We start from the raw sequence: 17735 nt of genomic DNA, 5'->3' as shown, positions 1-17735 counted from the left end.
ACCAGTAACACATAGAGTTATATCATTAATTGCACATATACTTAGAGGTACTAATCAGCATAATAAGCCATATAAGACATGTGGAGAAGATGGAATATCTCCTCTTATTGTAACGCCCCGAAATTTGGGTACGTTAAATAAAACATTTTATTGAAATAAAAACTGAGTCTGGCTCTTTTATTACAACAAAAAAATGAAAAGGAGTACTTTTATTACAAACGGAAGGAAACTAAGGCTCCTAATCTACAGCTCCGCTTGTTCTTCCATCACCGCTAGCTCCTCGGCTCCGAAGGCTTCCAAGGTGTAAAGCTCGCCCTGCTCATCTATGAGATCTGACATATTATACCCGCATCGCCACCGGTATAATATGCCAGGGTCACCAAAAAGGCAACACCGTGAGCCAAAAAGCTCAATAGAACTATCCAAACCCTCTAACCCTTAACTTATGAACGAAGAACATAATAACAACAATTCCACTTAAATCATGCATATAGTCCATACAAATATTCGATTCTACAATCCTTACTTGACTAACGTTGTGTTCATTACTTGGACTTATCGTAGACCGTGTTTTTACTTCACTTTCCTTTTTACCCAAAAACTCCTTTTTAACTCACCCAACCTCGGTTCCGCCGCGCCGGTTTCCCGAGTATCCTCACAATGGTTCCGCCGCGCCGGGTTCCCATTGGCACACAACCGCATTGGCTCCGTACCGCGGATAACCAAGCACACACCCAACCTCGGTTCCGCCGCGCCGGATTCCCGAGTATCCTCACAATGGTTCCGCCGCGCCGGGTTCCCATTGGCATACACACACACAACTCACATAATGCACCCAAAACCGGTCATTATGTAGTTTCAAAATATTTCCTCCCTCGGATACACATTTTTATCTTCGTTAACACACCCTAGGTGCCATGTCTCTATTCTCTTGGTTTTCGTGTCACGTTACATACATAGACTCCGTGGTGTAGGACTTTCCACATAAACGAGCATTTATAAATTTCAAAAATGAATACAACAATATTATCCAACTCTTGACCACATAACATGCTTGAATCACAATAACAACATCATGCATCTCATACATTCTTAAACAAAGATAACCTTATCTACATAAGCTTTAATGAACAAGGTTACTTTCAAATGAACTTATTTTTGAGTTATGATACAAAACTACTTATACTTAGGAATAGAGATAAGAAATTTCTACCGGGATAGAAGTTAAGGAAATCCTACCTTGCTTCTTGGCGGTAGTAGTTGGCTAAGAAGATTCGGTCGTCGGTTTTGGATTTCGGCGGCGTAACGGCGTCGGTTTGCTTCGAAAGGAAGAGAGTTGATCTTTTCTCTTTCTAGAAACAACTTTCTAACTAACTAAGCTACTTTAAAAGATCTAACGGTGGTTTTGGGAGGTGGTTTGGTGGTTTCTCTCAAGAACACTCAAGAACACAAGAAAAGAAGAACTTTGAAAGCAAGAACACTAAGAAATTCTAGAGAGAAGTTGGAGCAAAGTGAGAAGGTGTGAGTTTAAGCTTGGAATGAGCTTCTATTTATAGGCAAGGCTCTCCCTCTCTCCCTCTTTGGCCAGCCCCTCTCTCTCTCTCTCTATGTCACACTTTATTTCACATGTCATGCTTTGATTGAAAGCTTGATGGGTGAAGTTAAGGCTTGGTTGGAAGATCAATGGCTAAATGGTAGGCTTGCATGGCTACTTTGGTCCTTGGATGGGATTCTTGGAAGATTTGTTGCCATGGAGGAGACATGGGTACAAGATTCTTGGCTTAAATAATTGAGCTTTGTACAATGGAGGTTAATGGGGTTAAGATTTGGCTAGGAAAGGAATCACCAAAGATTTGAAGTACTTTGAAAGACTAATGTCACACATCAAATCCATCTTCTTCTTCCTTCCCCTCTCTCTCTCTCCCTCTCTCTCTCTCTCTCTCTCGGCCTCTCTCTCCTCTCCTCTCTCTCGGCTTTCTCTCTCTCCTCTCTCCTCTCTCTCTCTCTCCCATGTACTAGCTATATATGTATATATATGTATGTACTAACATGAAAGAATACAAATAAATAATAGGTACTTTTGTACAAAAGGGTAATTTAGTCTTTAAGGGTCAAGATTCACTCTTTAAACCAATACAAAAAGTACCGTACTTTAATTAATATAATAATGTACTTTTGTACTCCCGGGAATCTTAACAAACATTAGTTTAATGGGTTAAGTACTTTGGTTGAAAGATGAGCCTATTACCCAATGGTTAATAGAATCCCTAATGGTTATTATCCAATGGATAATAAGGTACGGGTACTTTATATACTAAAATAAGTTTTTGGAAAGACTACATGTCCTTTTGTAAAATCCCATGTGTTTATATATATATGTACTTAACCAATTAAATAAGGAAAAGGCTTTTGTCCAATGGGTAAAGATTACCCTAATGGTTATTATCCAATGGTCCAAGGTTACTTGGGTACTTTTATTAGAAAAAATAATCAAAAGTACTTTTCAAATGTCATTTCTTTAAAAGATCAAAGTACTTGTTCAAATCTTTCAAAAATCCTTTTAATATAAAGAAATGGGTTTCTATTATCCAATGGATAATAATTCCCCTAACATCTATCGTCCAATGGATAAAGAATAAAACCAAAATAATAAAAGAAAATAATTAGACAATTACTAGTCTAGGGTTCAAAAGGTTCAAGATGGGCAAAATGGTCCATCTTCGGTTAGGGAAACGTAACTAGGTGACTTTCTAGTTTGGTTACTCCATCGAGCCGGTTAGAAGCTAACTAGGCTTGCTAGGTCGGACTAAGTAGTCGAGAAACGATTCTCGAGGGTCCAAAGTGCGATTAGGGTTTCTAGTCGAGAATTACGATGATAAGGCGATCGATTGCTTAAATACAAACCACAAGAAAATCAAATAAGAACATCAACGAGAAATTAAGAAATTTCAATAACAACGAGATTTTTATTGCACGAAAAATCGGAGTTGTTACAACCTATCCCCCTTAAACAATTTCGTCCTCGAAATTAGGTGTACGCTAGGATTCGAATAAATGAGGGTATTTCATCTTCATGGTTTCTTCCCTCTCCCATGTGGTTTCTCCAGCTCCTCGGTGCTTCCACAAAACTCGTACCAACTTAATGGTCTTATTTCGGATAGTCTTCTCGCTTCGGTCTTGAATTTCTATCGGTTCCTCTTCGTATGTCGCATCTTCCTCGACGGTGATATCTTCCCAATTGAGAACATGGGTGGGTAATGCTAGATACTTGCGAAGCATGGAAACGTGAAACACGTTATGCACTCGGTCCAGCTGGGGTGGTAGTGCGAGGCGGTATGCAACCTTCCCGATTTTCTCCACGATGTCAAATGGTCCGATGAAGCGCGGAGACAACTTCCCCTTCTTCCCGAATCTGATGACTCCTTTCCTTGGTCTGATTTTCAGGAACACATGATCTCCCACAGCAAAAGTCAATGGTCGGCTCCTCTTATCCGCATAACTCTTCTGTCGGCTTTGAGCGGTCTGGATCCTCTGTCTGATAGTCTTGACCTTTTCCGTGGTATCTCGTACTATGTCAGGCCCAATCAATCCTGTTTCTCCAGTGTCGGTCCAGCAGACTGGAGATCGGCAGGGTCGACCGTATAGAGCTTCGTATGGTGCCATCCCAATGCTTGCTTGATAGCTGTTGTTGTAGGCGAACTCCACCAACGGTAAATGCTGCTCCCAGTTTCCAGAGAAATCCAAGGCGCAGGCTCTCAGCATATCTTCCAAGGTCTGAATAGTCCTCTCCGTTTGTCCGTCGGTTTGGGGGTGAAAGGCCGTGCTAAGCCTTACGTCTGTTCCCAATGCTTTTTGCAATCCTTTCCAAAAGTGTGATACAAAACGTGGGTCCCTGTCGGAGACTATCGAGATTGGTACTCCATGGAGGCGTACGATTTCTCGAATGTACAACATGCTTAGTTGCTCCATGTTTTCTGTCATTTTGACAGGCAGAAAGTGTGCAGACTTGGTAAGTCGATCTACGATCACCCAGATGGCTGTGTTGGTCTTGGCAGATTTTGGCAGTCCCGTCACGAAATCCATCGAGATGTGCTCCCACTTCCAGGTCGGTATTGGTAAGGGTTGAAGATCTCCTCCAGGTTTCTGATGCTCAGCCTTGACTTGTTGGCACACCAAACAGGTAGACACAAACCGTGCTACATCTTTCTTCATTCCTTCCCACCAGTACGTTCTCCGCAAGTCATGATACATCTTTGTACCGCCGGGGTGAACTGCGAAGTTCGAATGGTGAGTTTCTCGGAGTACATCTTCTCGAAGGGTTCCAACATTAGGCACGAATACCTTCCCTTTGAATCTCAGGCTGTTATTCTCCTCGATAGTCCATCCTGGCACCGCCTTTCCTTCTCGGATTCGATGTCGGACGAACTCACAATTCTGCTCGAAGGTTTGGGCTAGCAAAAATTTCCTGATGGAGTGCTGGCTCCGCAACTAGAGCGTACAGTCGTGCGTTTCCGCTCTCTAATGATGGTCGCAGGTTGAACTCGTTCAGGGTGTCCACCATCTCCCATTCTTTGATGGCAGTCTTGACTTTCTGTGCTCTGTCCTTTCGACTCAGAGCGTCAGCTACCACGTTGGCCTTGCCAGGGTGATACTGGAGCGTAAACTTGTAGTCCTCCAAGTATTCCATCCATCGGCGCTGCCTTAAGTTCAACTCCTTCTGAGTGAAAAGATACTTGAGACTCTTGTGGTCGGTGAAAACTTCGAATTGTTCTCCCCACAGGTAGTATCGCCAAGATTTAAGGGCGAACACTACTGCGGCCAATTCTAGGTCATGGGTAGGATAATTCTTCTCGTGAGGTCGAAGTTGTCGAGATCCGTAGGCTACGACCTTCCCATTCTGCATCAGCACGCATCCTAAACCATCTCTTGAAGCGTCACAATAAACGGTATAATCTACTCCTCGCTCAGGGACGATAAGTACTGGTGCGTTGGTCAGTCTTTTCTTCAACTCTTGGAAAGATTTCTCACATGCTTCATTCCAATCCAGCTTCACTCCTTTCTGAGTTAACTTGGTCATTGGCTTGGCCAAGGTTGAGAAGTCCGGGATGAATCTTCGGTAATAACCCGCCAATCCTAGGAAACTCCTGATTTCGAACACTGAGGTCGGCTGTTTCCAGTTCAGCACTGCTTCGACCTTTCCTTCGTCCACTGCAATCCCTTCCTTGGATACTACATGTCCTAAGAACTTAACCACTTCTAGCCAAAACTCGCATTTACTTGCCTTGGCGTAGAGTTGGTTATCTCGGAGTACTTGTAGTGCTATCCGAAGGTGCTCTTCGTGCTCTTCTTTGTTGGCAGAGTATATCAATATATCATCAATGAACACCACTACAAACTTGTCTAAGTAGGGTTGAAAGATCTTGTTCATGAGACACATGAATACTGCCGGAGCATTGGTCAGCCCAAATGGCATTACTACAAACTCGTAGTGGCCGTATCTGGTACGAAAAGCCGTCTTGGCAATATCCTCGTCTCGAATCCGTAGTTGATGATAGCCTGATCGGAGATCGATTTTAGAGAAGCAGGTTGCTCCCCTTAATTGATCAAAAAGGTCATCGATCCTAGGCAACGGATATCGATTCTTGATTGTGACTTGATTCAACTTCCTATAGTCGATACACAATCGCAGCGTCCCTTCTTTCTTCTTCACGAACAGAGCGGGCGCTCCCCACGGTGAAGTACTCGGCCTGATAAATCCCTGGTCCAACAGTTCTTGCAACTGGGTCTTGAGCTCTTTTAGTTCGGCCGGGGCCATTCGGTATGGCGCCATCGAGATTGGAGCCGTTCCTGGTTGAAGTTCTATAGAGAAGTCTATCTCTCTAAGAGGAAGTAAGCCAGGAAGTTCCTCAGGAAAAACATCGGCGTATTCGCACACGATGTGAGGTAATCCTAACTCCATTCTGTCAGTTTCTTCCATTTGGAGACTAGCTAGCCATCCAAATAGTTGATTCTGCCACCTAGATCTCTTCGTTGTCAAACTCGCTGCTTCTCTATCCCCCTTAAAACGAAAACGAGTTCCCTCAGGGGCGTAGGCCGTCACTGTCTTCTGGTGACAGTCTATGACTGCTCGGTGAGCCGATAGCCAGTCCATGCCTAGTATCACGTCGAAATCCACCATGTCGATCACTCTGAGGTCGCAGGTCAGGCGTAGGTTGGCTACTTCTAACTCGCACCCTCTACACACTAGATTAACAGTTATGCTCCCCCCCGTTGGTGATACTACTTTAGTACTTTTGCTCAGGGGTTCCGTTTCTAGTGCTAGGGCAGTTACGCAAGTAGTAGATATGAACGAATGCGATGCTCCAGAATCGAATAAAGCTTGTACACAGGTGCTATACAATAGTAGTGTACCTTGGATCACAGAGGAGTCCTGCTCCTGCTCCTCGGTCTGCAGGGCAAAGATACGCCCTCCAGTGCCTTGCTGGGTTCCAATGGGCTGCTTTCCCTTGTTCTGCCCGTTCTGCTGCTGCGGTGGGCCTCCAGGGTTTTGCTTCACAAAGCTGGCCTGCCCGAGCTGTTGAGTTTTCTGGTTCCCAAAGCTCCCATTCCTCTCCCTCTGAAGCTGGGGGCAATCACGCTTGTAGTGGCCCATGGCCTGGCAGTTGAAGCATTGCACAAATGCCTTGTTCTGGCTGCCCCTCTGTTGTTCACTATGCCCGGATGCAACAGTCCTCCAGGGTTGGTTGCTTTGAGCTGAGGTGAATGGCTTGGTCGGGTAAGGTCCACGGTTGTTGTTGGGTGGCTGGTTTCGGATTGGCCCGCCAGTGTTGCCCGTTGCCTTCCTCCATCGAGTCTTGAAGTCAGCCTCCTCGCTTTCCAGGCGGAGGGCACACTGAACCACACCATTATAGGTGGTAAAGGCTTGTGCCACTACGGCCCTTCGAGCAGTAGTCAGCCCCCACTCGAATCTCCTTGCCTTGCTGCCTTCTGTTGCCACAGCGGTTGGGGCGTAACGGGACAGCTCTTCAAACTTGGCCGCGTACTGGGTCACGGTCATTGTCCCTTGTTTCAGGTTCATGAATTCATGCTCCTTGGCTAGGCGAAGGGGTGTAGGGAAGTATTTGTCGAGGAAAAGGGTTTCAAACTCGGCAAATGTCATGGTGGCTATGGCATGGGTGGCTTCCATCAACTCCCACCAGTAACGAGCTTCTCCCTTCAGCTGGTGAGCGGCTAAGGCCACACGGTCTCCGTTCCGGGTGATCTCCAAGGTGTCCAGGATCACCTTGGTTTCTTTCAGCCAGGCTTCCGCCATGGTAGGGTTAGGATCTCCATTGAAGGTCGGGGGTCGACGCTTGCAGAATTCATTCATCGCCCGGGTGCGGGTCATTGGTCCATCATCGTGGTTTTGGTTATGGCGGTTAGCGTTCAGGGCGGTTACGAGTGCTCGCATGACTTGAGCTAGGTCGGTGTTAGTGTTCGAGGATTCTCCGTTCTCGTATCCTAGTCCGCTGCGTCGGTTCACCATCTACGAGTAAAAATTGTACGGGGGCGGTTTAGTCTACTTAAAACATTTTCTTTGGTACACGCAATCTTATCATATAACAAGCAATAGTAAAAAAAAAACAAGCTTTTCATTGATAAGCAAGAAATTACAATCATAAGCATAGAGTTCTACTATAAAACAAGTAGATTGAAAATGAGATTCCTACTACAAGATGAAATGATCCTACTACATGGTTCTTCTAGCTTTAGCGCTTCAAAGGCAACTCAAACTATCAAAACCTTATTCTAACACTACTACTCTACTGACGAGGTGGAATGAGTCCGAATGACTCTCTCAGCTGCTCCATCCACTCCTTCTCCCGGATCTCGAGCCAACGTTCTCCCTCGCGGTGAATCTTCTCCGCAAGTTCCCTCAGTGGTGAGTCCTGAGGATCGAGCGCCAAGTACTGATCCTCGCTGGTGTAGGGTGTCATTACAACTATCTCGTATAGCTGTTCACCAGTCTCGGGGTCACAAACTCCCAAGTGTGGGATGGGAATAGGGCTCTCAGGTGATATCAAGGTCTTGTAGTACAGCAGGTCTGCTACGGTGATAAGGGTACGGCAATCCATATCTACAATAAGGAAGTTATATATTAGACTTAAGATGGTGGAATGCAATCGCATGCATACAATTTAAACATAAACAGTGATCAAGTCTAATAGAAGCACAAGTCTCTTATTTCATAATAAACAGGTACAACATAGAAGGCTTTGCTAGTCACAACTTCGTACTAGAACTGATTACATTAAAAGGGTCCAACTACTACTTAAGCTTCCTTAATTACTCTAGAAAATCCTAGGGAACTCCATCCGATAAGCGCCTATGTCGGTCTCAAAAGGTGGTGGTGGCACGTCTCCGGAGTCAGTGGCTATATCCATGACTTCGGGTTCCGCTCCTTGGAATGCTTCTGCCTCCTCATCGGATTCCCAATCTTCGTCATCGGTCGGTGCATCGAGATCAAGTCCGTTCATCGCTTGCTCCCAATCTTCTTCGTCGCTGAATTCTTCAGGGTCCTCTTCCGGTTCTTCCGGATCTTCCTCGGGGTCCTCTTCCGGTTCTCCAGCAATCATGTTGATGGGTGGGATCATCGGAATCTGGGCGAGGGCTGCTCCCGCATTGTCTTCTCCATTACCCTCCATTAGGAATTCTACGTCAATGGGAGGTGCTATTTGGACTAGAACTGGTGCCGCTTCGACATCACCTCCTCCCTCGGGAAGTATGATCGAGCCATGCTCTCGATAGAAGTCATTGGTGTAAGGAAAGGCATAAGGAAAGTAAGGATCTTCTATCAGCTGGTTTGTCATCGACCTTAGGGTACTCGCGAGATGGTGTGCTTCGGCTAGCAGGTTGATTTGGTATGCACTCAAGTGATTCATCTACAAGGAAAAATTTCTATCAGTCAAATTTTTGAAAAGAAGTTTTAGTAAAACTTAGAGAAAACTTTTTAGGTTTCTACATTCCACATTCGATATTTGATTTAAGTCATCATCCAATTGTTCGGGAATTCCCAGCTCGGCCGTACTGCCAATTTCCGTGCCTTGCTTCAATCCGAAGATTGTTTTGACAGAATTCCACCCAATTTGGGACGGTAAACTTAAATTCAATTTACGTTTGTGCAACGGTCAACTTATTGTGTGGTTCTACCCATTCTACCCATGGCCGAGGTTTTGAACCTAAAGCTCTGATACCAAGTTGTAACGCCCCGAAATTTGGGTACGTTAAATAAAACATTTTATTGAAATAAAAACTGAGTCTGGCTCTTTTATTACAACAAAAACATGAAAAGGAGTACTTTTATTACAAACGGAAGGAAACTAAGGCTCCTAATCTACAGCTCCGCTTGTTCTTCCATCACCGCTAGCTCCTCGGCTCCGAAGGCTTCCAAGGTGTAAAGCTCGCCCTGCTCATCTATGAGATCTGACATATTATACCCGCGTCGCCACCGGTATAATATGCCAGGGTCACCAAAAAGGCAACACCGTGAGCCAAAAAGCTCAATAGAACTATCCAAACCCTCTAACCCTTAACTTATGAACGAAGAACATAATAACAACAATTCCACTTAAATCATGCATATAGTCCATACAAATATTCGATTCTACAATCCTTACTTGACTAACGTTGTGTTCATTACTTGGACTTATCGTAGACCGTGTTTTTACTTCACTTTCCTTTTTACCCAAAAACTCCTTTTTAACTCACCCAACCTCGGTTCCGCCGCGCCGGTTTCCCGAGTATCCTCACAATGGTTTCGCCGCGCCGGGTTCCCATTGGCACACAACCGCATTGGCTCCGTACCGCGGATAACCAAGCACACACCCAACCTCGGTTCCGCCGCGCCGGATTCCCGAGTATCCTCACAATGGTTCCGCCGCGCCGGGTTCCCATTGGCATACACACACACAACTCACATAATGCACCCAAAACCGGTCATTATGTAGTTTCAAAATATTTCCTCCCTCGGATACACATTTTTATCTTCGTTAACACACCCTAGGTGCCATGTCTCTATTCTCTTGGTTTTCGTGTCACGTTACATACATAGACTCCGTGGTGTAGGACTTTCCACATAAACGAGCATTTATAAATTTCAAAAATGAATACAACAATATTATCCAACTCTTGACCACATAACATGCTTGAATCACAATAACAACATCATGCATCTCATACATTCTTAAACAAAGATAACCTTATCTACATAAGCTTTAATGAACAAGGTTACTTTCAAATGAACTTATTTTTGAGTTATGATACAAAACTACTTATACTTAGGAATAGAGATAAGAAATTTCTACCGGGATAGAAGTTAAGGAAATCCTACCTTGCTTCTTGGCGGTAGTAGTTGGCTAAGAAGATTCGGTCGTCGGTTTTGGATTTCGGCGGCGTAACGGCGTCGGTTTGCTTCGAAAGGAAGAGAGTTGATCTTTTCTCTTTCTAGAAACAACTTTCTAACTAACTAAGCTACTTTAAAAGATCTAACGGTGGTTTTGGGAGGTGGTTTGGTGGTTTCTCTCAAGAACACTCAAGAACACAAGAAAAGAAGAACTTTGAAAGCAAGAACACTAAGAAATTCTAGAGAGAAGTTGGAGCAAAGTGAGAAGGTGTGAGTTTAAGCTTGGAATGAGCTTCTATTTATAGGCAAGGCTCTCCCTCTCTCCCTCTTTGGCCGGCCCCTCTCTCTCTCTCTCTATGTCACACTTTATTTCACATGTCATGCTTTGATTGAAAGCTTGATGGGTGAAGTTAAGGCTTGGTTGGAAGATCAATGGCTAAATGGTAGGCTTGCATGGCTACTTTGGTCCTTGGATGGGATTCTTGGAAGATTTGTTGCCATGGAGGAGACATGGGTACAAGATTCTTGGCTTAAACAATTGAGCTTTGTACAATGGAGGTTAATGGGGTTAAGATTTGGCTAGGAAAGGAATCACCAAAGATTTGAAGTACTTTGAAAGACTAATGTCACACATCAAATCCATCTTCTTCTTCCTTCCCCTCTCTCTCCCTCTCTCTCTCTCTCTCTCTCTCTCTCTCGGCCTCTCTCTCCTCTCCTCTCTCTCGGCTTTCTCTCTCTCCTCTCTCCTCTCTCTCTCTCTCCCATGTACTAGCTATATATGTATATATATGTATGTACTAACATGAAAGAATACAAATAAATAATAGGTACTTTTGTACAAAAGGGTAATTTAGTCTTTAAGGGTCAAGATTCACTCTTTAAACCAATACAAAAAGTACCGTACTTTAATTAATATAATAATGTACTTTTGTACTCCCGGGAATCTTAACAAACATTAGTTTAATGGGTTAAGTACTTTGGTTGAAAGATGAGCCTATTACCCAATGGTTAATAGAATCCCTAATGGTTATTATCCAATGGATAATAAGGTACGGGTACTTTATATACTAAAATAAGTTTTTGGAAAGACTACATGTCCTTTTGTAAAATCCCATGTGTTTATATATATATGTACTTAACCAATTAAATAAGGAAAAGGCTTTTGTCCAATGGGTAAAGATTACCCTAATGGTTATTATCCAATGGTCCAAGGTTACTTGGGTACTTTTATTAGAAAAAATAATCAAAAGTACTTTTCAAATGTCATTTCTTTAAAAGATCAAAGTACTTGTTCAAATCTTTCAAAAATCCTTTTAATATAAAGAAATGGGTTTCTATTATCCAATGGATAATAATTCCCCTAACATCTATCGTCCAATGGATAAAGAATAAAACCAAAATAATAAAAGAAAATAATTAGACAATTACTAGTCTAGGGTTCAAAAGGTTCAAGATGGGCAAAATGGTCCATCTTCGGTTAGGGAAACGTAACTAGGTGACTTTCTAGTTTGGTTACTCCATCGAGCCGGTTAGAAGCTAACTAGGCTTGCTAGGTCGGACTAAGTAGTCGAGAAACGATTCTCGAGGGTCCAAAGTGCGATTAGGGTTTCTAGTCGAGAATTACGATGATAAGGCGATCGATTGCTTAAATACAAACCACAAGAAAATCAAATAAGAACATCAACGAGAAATTAAGAAATTTCAATAACAACGAGATTTTTATTGCACGAAAAATCGAAGTTGTTACACTTATAAGATAGGGTAAGTCCATTCATCTTAGAACATTAACCGCGAACGATGCCAACAAAAAATCCTATAAATTACCCCATAAGATTCTTTATAGAGCTCATAAACCCAAATAGCATCAATATCATTGAGAGAGCAGTAGACCAGTAGAATATAAACAAATCCAACCTATATTCTCAATCGAAAACGTTCAACATAATCGGAAAGGTTTATCAGGAAAAAAAAAAGATTCAATTGTTCATACGTCACAAGAGTTGGAAAAAAAATCTTATAGGTGCTAAGGAAAACTTTTAACTTCTAGCAAGTTTCACTCTTTTAGACTTCAAATGTCCACATTCTGAAGCTTGAAGTTCAACTCCTAGGGAAAAAAATACCATTGAAGGCATTTCCATATAAAATGTTCAGACTGAGGACACATATCTTTATGGTTGCCATTTGCCATAACTAGGTGTTCTTCATTGCACCATTCACTTTCCAGTAGTAAGTTTCTTGATATAGTGTTCCGTTAAATGTATTAAGTAACAAGTGGGTATTGGATGGAACATAACATTGTTCAATGCCTTCTAATCTGGCAAGTGAATATGGGAAAGAATCTCAAAAAACCTATATATCAGTGAAAGAACCACAAGAATTGCTTATCAAATAAAATATGAAAGAATCATACCATGTAGTACTGGTAAATACCACATAATTATGAGTCTTATACCAAGAAAGGGAATCGGTAATTCATTTCTTCCAAGGATTGAACATGAGGGATATACACACATACTAGTAGAAAGAGATTTCCCTCAAGGAGAAAGGCTTTAGGACGTAAGTCAAAGACAATTGATTGACAAAGAACCATTCCCACTACTTTACTGTCACGCCCTCGATTTTCAACATAAATAAATAATTCATTTCGATAAATGAACCTCGCATATTACAGATAATACCCCAAAGAGAGAGAGTTCCAAATGATCATTTACAAACCCAGTTTCCACGTTTAAAATTTTTCAACATTGGCACTACGGCCCAAACTCCATGGCTAATTAAAAGAGTAGATTTTGAGGTTACATAATATTTGAAGTTAAAAGAGTTCAATGAATTTGCAATTACATCTTTACAAAAGATCATACAAAAGATGATGGAATCACTTCACAAGGATGGCATTCAAAAGGGCATGAAACCACGCATGCACACCAAGCACTCTGCGTCAAATCCTTGAGATGTACCTGAAAATGATAGATTGAGCTACACTAGTGTAGACACCCCAATTTGACTTCCCGATCGTTTTACTTTGTTCTTCGGTTTCTTGATTCCCCGATGATGAATCAGGTCGAAACAGTCTCGAGAACTTGGAATGGCTTGAGTTTGGCATGTGAGGAACCCATCCTTAGCCCTAAAACCTTTGAATCAAAACCTGGACCTTGGGTTTGATAGTCGCGCGACACACTAGGACCCTCGCGCGATGGTCCATCTGCCAGGTGGTGGTCAAAGTCAAAGCTTTGACCATTGACCCTCGCGGGGTTGGCTGGACCCTCGCGCGATGCTCTCACTTCATCGCGCGATGGTCAACACCTGTCATTTTCACCCAGATTGCGTGGTGGTCAGGGGGCTACAGGCCTATGTGACCCCGTTTTCTCGGCTGAACAGCGTTCTGGGGGGGCTCCCCTTGCACCACCTCACCCCCCATTCTCCCATCACCTTTGCTACCCCACTCCTCCACCAAGCAATTGTAACCAGCATTGTTGGCTGGTTACAAGGCCTTGGTTAGCCACCCACTAACCCCTTTTTCTATAAATACCCGCCCCATGCTTCCTTGCAAAGGGTTACCAATCTCTCTCCAAGAAAGAAGAAGGCAAACTCAAGCACAAACATCTCACAACCCACTCACTCCCACATAATCACCCTCCAAATCTCACCATATCATCATTCAAGCCATCCCCAAGACACTCAAGCAAAGGTATAATATCTTTCTGCTCATTGTTCGAACCCCTGAGGGGGGCTGGCAGGGTCAAGGCTGGTAATCGATACCAATTCTGGCCCTAAAGCTGGCAAGGTTTCAAGAGCTGTTACCTAGGAAACCCTCGCGCGATGGTCCCATATACTCGCGCGACAATTCTGTCCGTGTGAGATTGGACCACGTGGGGAAGGGACCCTGGTCTTTAAGTTTATTATTGTGTTTGTAGTCTTTTTAAAGTCTTTTAAAGAGCTTTAGCTCACCGCTTAGCTGTTTTGCATGTTGAAAATCATTGTTTAGCTTAGTTTATAACACCTCTTGGTTTGGAATGCTCTTGGGATGCTCCTGAACATGTCTCAGAGCCCTAAGTATGCAAAGTAATTCCTGGAAGTCCAGTCTGAACAATCGCGCGCCTATGTCACTCTGTCGCGCGATGGTTCGCCGTCTTCCAGGGACTGCCCTTGCATGAGCAGTTTGGCCTTGGCCTCTGTTTAGACACCCCCACTGTTTAGGGGTTGCATTTTTATAATATTTCCATCTGTTTGTTGTAATATTGTTTACTTTCAAGTACCTATAAACTGCTTGGTTTGCACCTGGGTGAGCACTGGTCCTTCCAGAGCCCAGAAGGGGGTGAAATTCAAACCGTTGGTGAAGCGTCAATACTCGCGCGAGTATATGGTTATGTCGCGCGATGGTTTGCTTGCATGTGGATGAATTCACGCATGCAAGCTGGCTGTTCGTTCGTGCCAAAATCATACACAGCGCTGTCTTGATGTATGATCGACGTTTTGAACTTCATTCCATTTATTACTTGTCATCTCACTCATCCATGCTATCTATCACATCTTGCAAACTGTTACAGTTTTAATCCCTTAAACTGTTCCCCCGCCCTAAATGGCTAAAGAATTGATTAATCAAACAGAATCGCAAACAAACATCTTTCGCAAATGCCTAAGTAGAGACCGATCTCCGGATTGGGCGAGAGGGGTGCCATAAAACCCTTCCCCTCTCGTAACCTGGCTCCCGAACCCAGATATGGTTATGACGGACTAGTTCCTTAACTTTTTCAAATCAAACAGCGCAGCAAGTGCTTCGAAATACGGTTCCTTGGGTGTCGAACCTTCAAAACCCGAGTGGCGACTCTGTATTTTGCGAGCGCCTGCTTTCCCCGCACGCGCTCCCTCGACCCGGGCCCCTTGCCTCGCGTCTCGAAATCCGAAAATTCCGAAAATGGGCACGCATGCCCACAGTGGCGACTCCGCTGGGGAATAGAACCAATATTTGTCTATGCTTAGATTTCAATACACTTGAAGAACGATCCCACAAAAGTTTGTCAAAACGGTGAGCTTCGCGCTACCGAAGGTTGGAGCGGTGATTTAACGGGACCTCGTGTCCGGCCAAATCAATCTGGAACTTTTCCGTTCGTTCTCTTATGTAGTTTCTTCTAAGCATTGACTAAATAAAGTGAGCCGAATTTGAAAAAGGCATTTGCAAATTTGCGATTCTATTTTCATTAATCAACTTCTTTAACATCTTCATTTGCATCGATGTGGGATAAAGCCTCGTTGGATCGTTTTGGCAATCCGGCACGGTTTACCGGAGCTCGGGGACCCCGAATGACCAACAACCTTCGACGATGATGAGTCATTCTACCGTTTGACTGTTGCTCTGCGATTACGCGGGCAGCGGGAGGTATATCTTGGCTCTAGTCCGAGGAACCCGTTACAAGCCAAAACCAGCCTTTGCATATACAAAGCATTAGAACTCTCCAAACTAGGACAGGTACCTACAGGTTAAGATCTACTTGCATCTAACCCCCATACACTGTCTACGTGTTACTGCTTTCCCTATCGCATGCATTGTACATACATACCGTTTTGCGTAGGGGCATGTTTAGGGCGGCTTCTAGGTTGTCTCTCTTTCGAGTCTGTCTTATGTTCATTAGGACGTTGCTAGGTCCGATGAAGAGTCATGCATCTTCGCGGTGCATGTTGTCAGATTTTCAAAAGTCCTAGGATCAGCAAGACTTTGGGAAATCAAAACTTTCTAAGTCCTTGTCTATGTCCCGATTGAAGTCTCAAACAGAAAACAAGGAACGACGAAGAGAATGCCGTGATGCTCACACCACCCTGGTTATCGTGCGCAGCACGTACACCGCTCAGGCTATGGCACTGTGTTGCCTACGCCGCCCCGGTTAAGGTGTCACGTCATTCACCCCGAGTTATTCCAAGTTCAAAGTTGAAACTTCAAGAACGGAAAAGTCAGAGGCTTAGGCTATTTTTGACATCTCTTAGTATTATTCGATTCAAACGAGGATACGCTCTCAAAAAGAAATCCGAGGATTTTGGCAGTGTCCGAACGTCATGAGACAGACTCGTCTGTAGTCTTAGAGTCTAAGGGCGACACTGACGACGATGGCTGCATTATCACTTTAAAGTCTTTTGCTTAGAGTAAGGTTGCTGCAGGGCCCTTATCGAACCTTTTCTTACAGCAAAGCAAAGCAGAACTCTGAACCATTGTGCCGCCAAGGAAAGTATCGAGGCAGAAAGCCAAACCCACTTGGGAACGTCTGCATCAGAATTCCGTTCAAAGGCTAGTCAGGTTGCAAGCTCAGTTAGTCACAACGGAAGACTCTCCGTGTTCCCTTTTGGCCGCTTTACGATCAGGATCACCGTCAGTTCCCCAGGAAATTGAATCTCCGGCGTCACCAACCTCCCCGTCCTTGTCAAGCTCATCCGGGACCTCCATTATGGCAGATCATCCGCAACCACTGAGTCTCGAAACCATGCTCATGAACATCCAGAACAGCATCACCACCATGCAGCAAAGGGGTGCTCAGACTGATGCAAACCTCACTAGGCTCAATGATCTTATTAACACTCGTCTTCCGCCAACTACAGAAGTGGGAGGCGAGGTCGATGAGGATGACCATGCGGAACCAATCTTTGTTGAAGACCCTAACCATGCAGGGCGGATCATAATTCAGCCCAACCCGAGAGAGGCTCACCCGGAGGCTGCGAATCTGAATCTTGCTGTGGCAAGACCCGTTCTGGATCCTAACATGACTGCTCTCATGGCAAAGATCGTCAAGCTGGAGGAATCTATGTCCAAATCTGAAAAGATCAGCGCTGGGGGAATTGATTTAGATCGCCTCTGCTTGTATCCTAATGCTAAGCTCCCCGACAAGTTCAAAATGCCTGATCTCGCCAAGTTTGATGGGAGTGGCGACCCGAAGACTCATCTCTATGGCTATCATGCCGCCATGAAACTCTTGGCTGTTGAACCCGAGGCCATGTCCCAGCTGTTCCCTCAGACTCTCTCAGGACCCGCTTTTCACTGGTTTTTGTCGCTCGACATCGCTAAAAGGAGGACGTGGGAGGATATCGGTGCTGCATTTATTTCGCAGTATAGTTATAACTCCCAGCTCAAGATGACAACCCGAGAGCTTGAGTCCACGAAAATGGAAGCTAAGGAATCCTTTGCGGATTTTGTCAAAAGATGGAGAACGAAGGCTGCTCAGATGACCGATCGCCCGAGTGAGAGAGATCAGCTCCAAATCATCTCTCGCAATCTTCAACCTGATTACGCTAGGCATTTGGTTCTTGTCCAAGCTTCCTCCAACTTCGATACTTTCTTCGAATCTGGGTTGGCCATCGAGGATGTGCTACA

General features: G+C 44.1%; 1 protein-coding gene across 1 annotated transcript in view; it reads right to left on the bottom strand.

The window, feature by feature from the left end:
• The window catches only part of LOC131327055 (uncharacterized), a 50915-nt gene that overhangs the window by 12507 nt on the left and 20673 nt on the right, over positions 1–17735 (bottom strand). The window lies entirely within an intron of this gene.

The sequence above is a fragment of the Rhododendron vialii genome, chromosome 5a, assembly GCF_030253575.1.
Source record: "Rhododendron vialii isolate Sample 1 chromosome 5a, ASM3025357v1".
In the NCBI taxonomy this organism is placed as follows: domain Eukaryota; kingdom Viridiplantae; phylum Streptophyta; class Magnoliopsida; order Ericales; family Ericaceae; genus Rhododendron; species Rhododendron vialii.
Note: the sequence above shows the minus strand (reverse complement) of the source record. Positions and strands in the feature narration are given on the sequence as shown.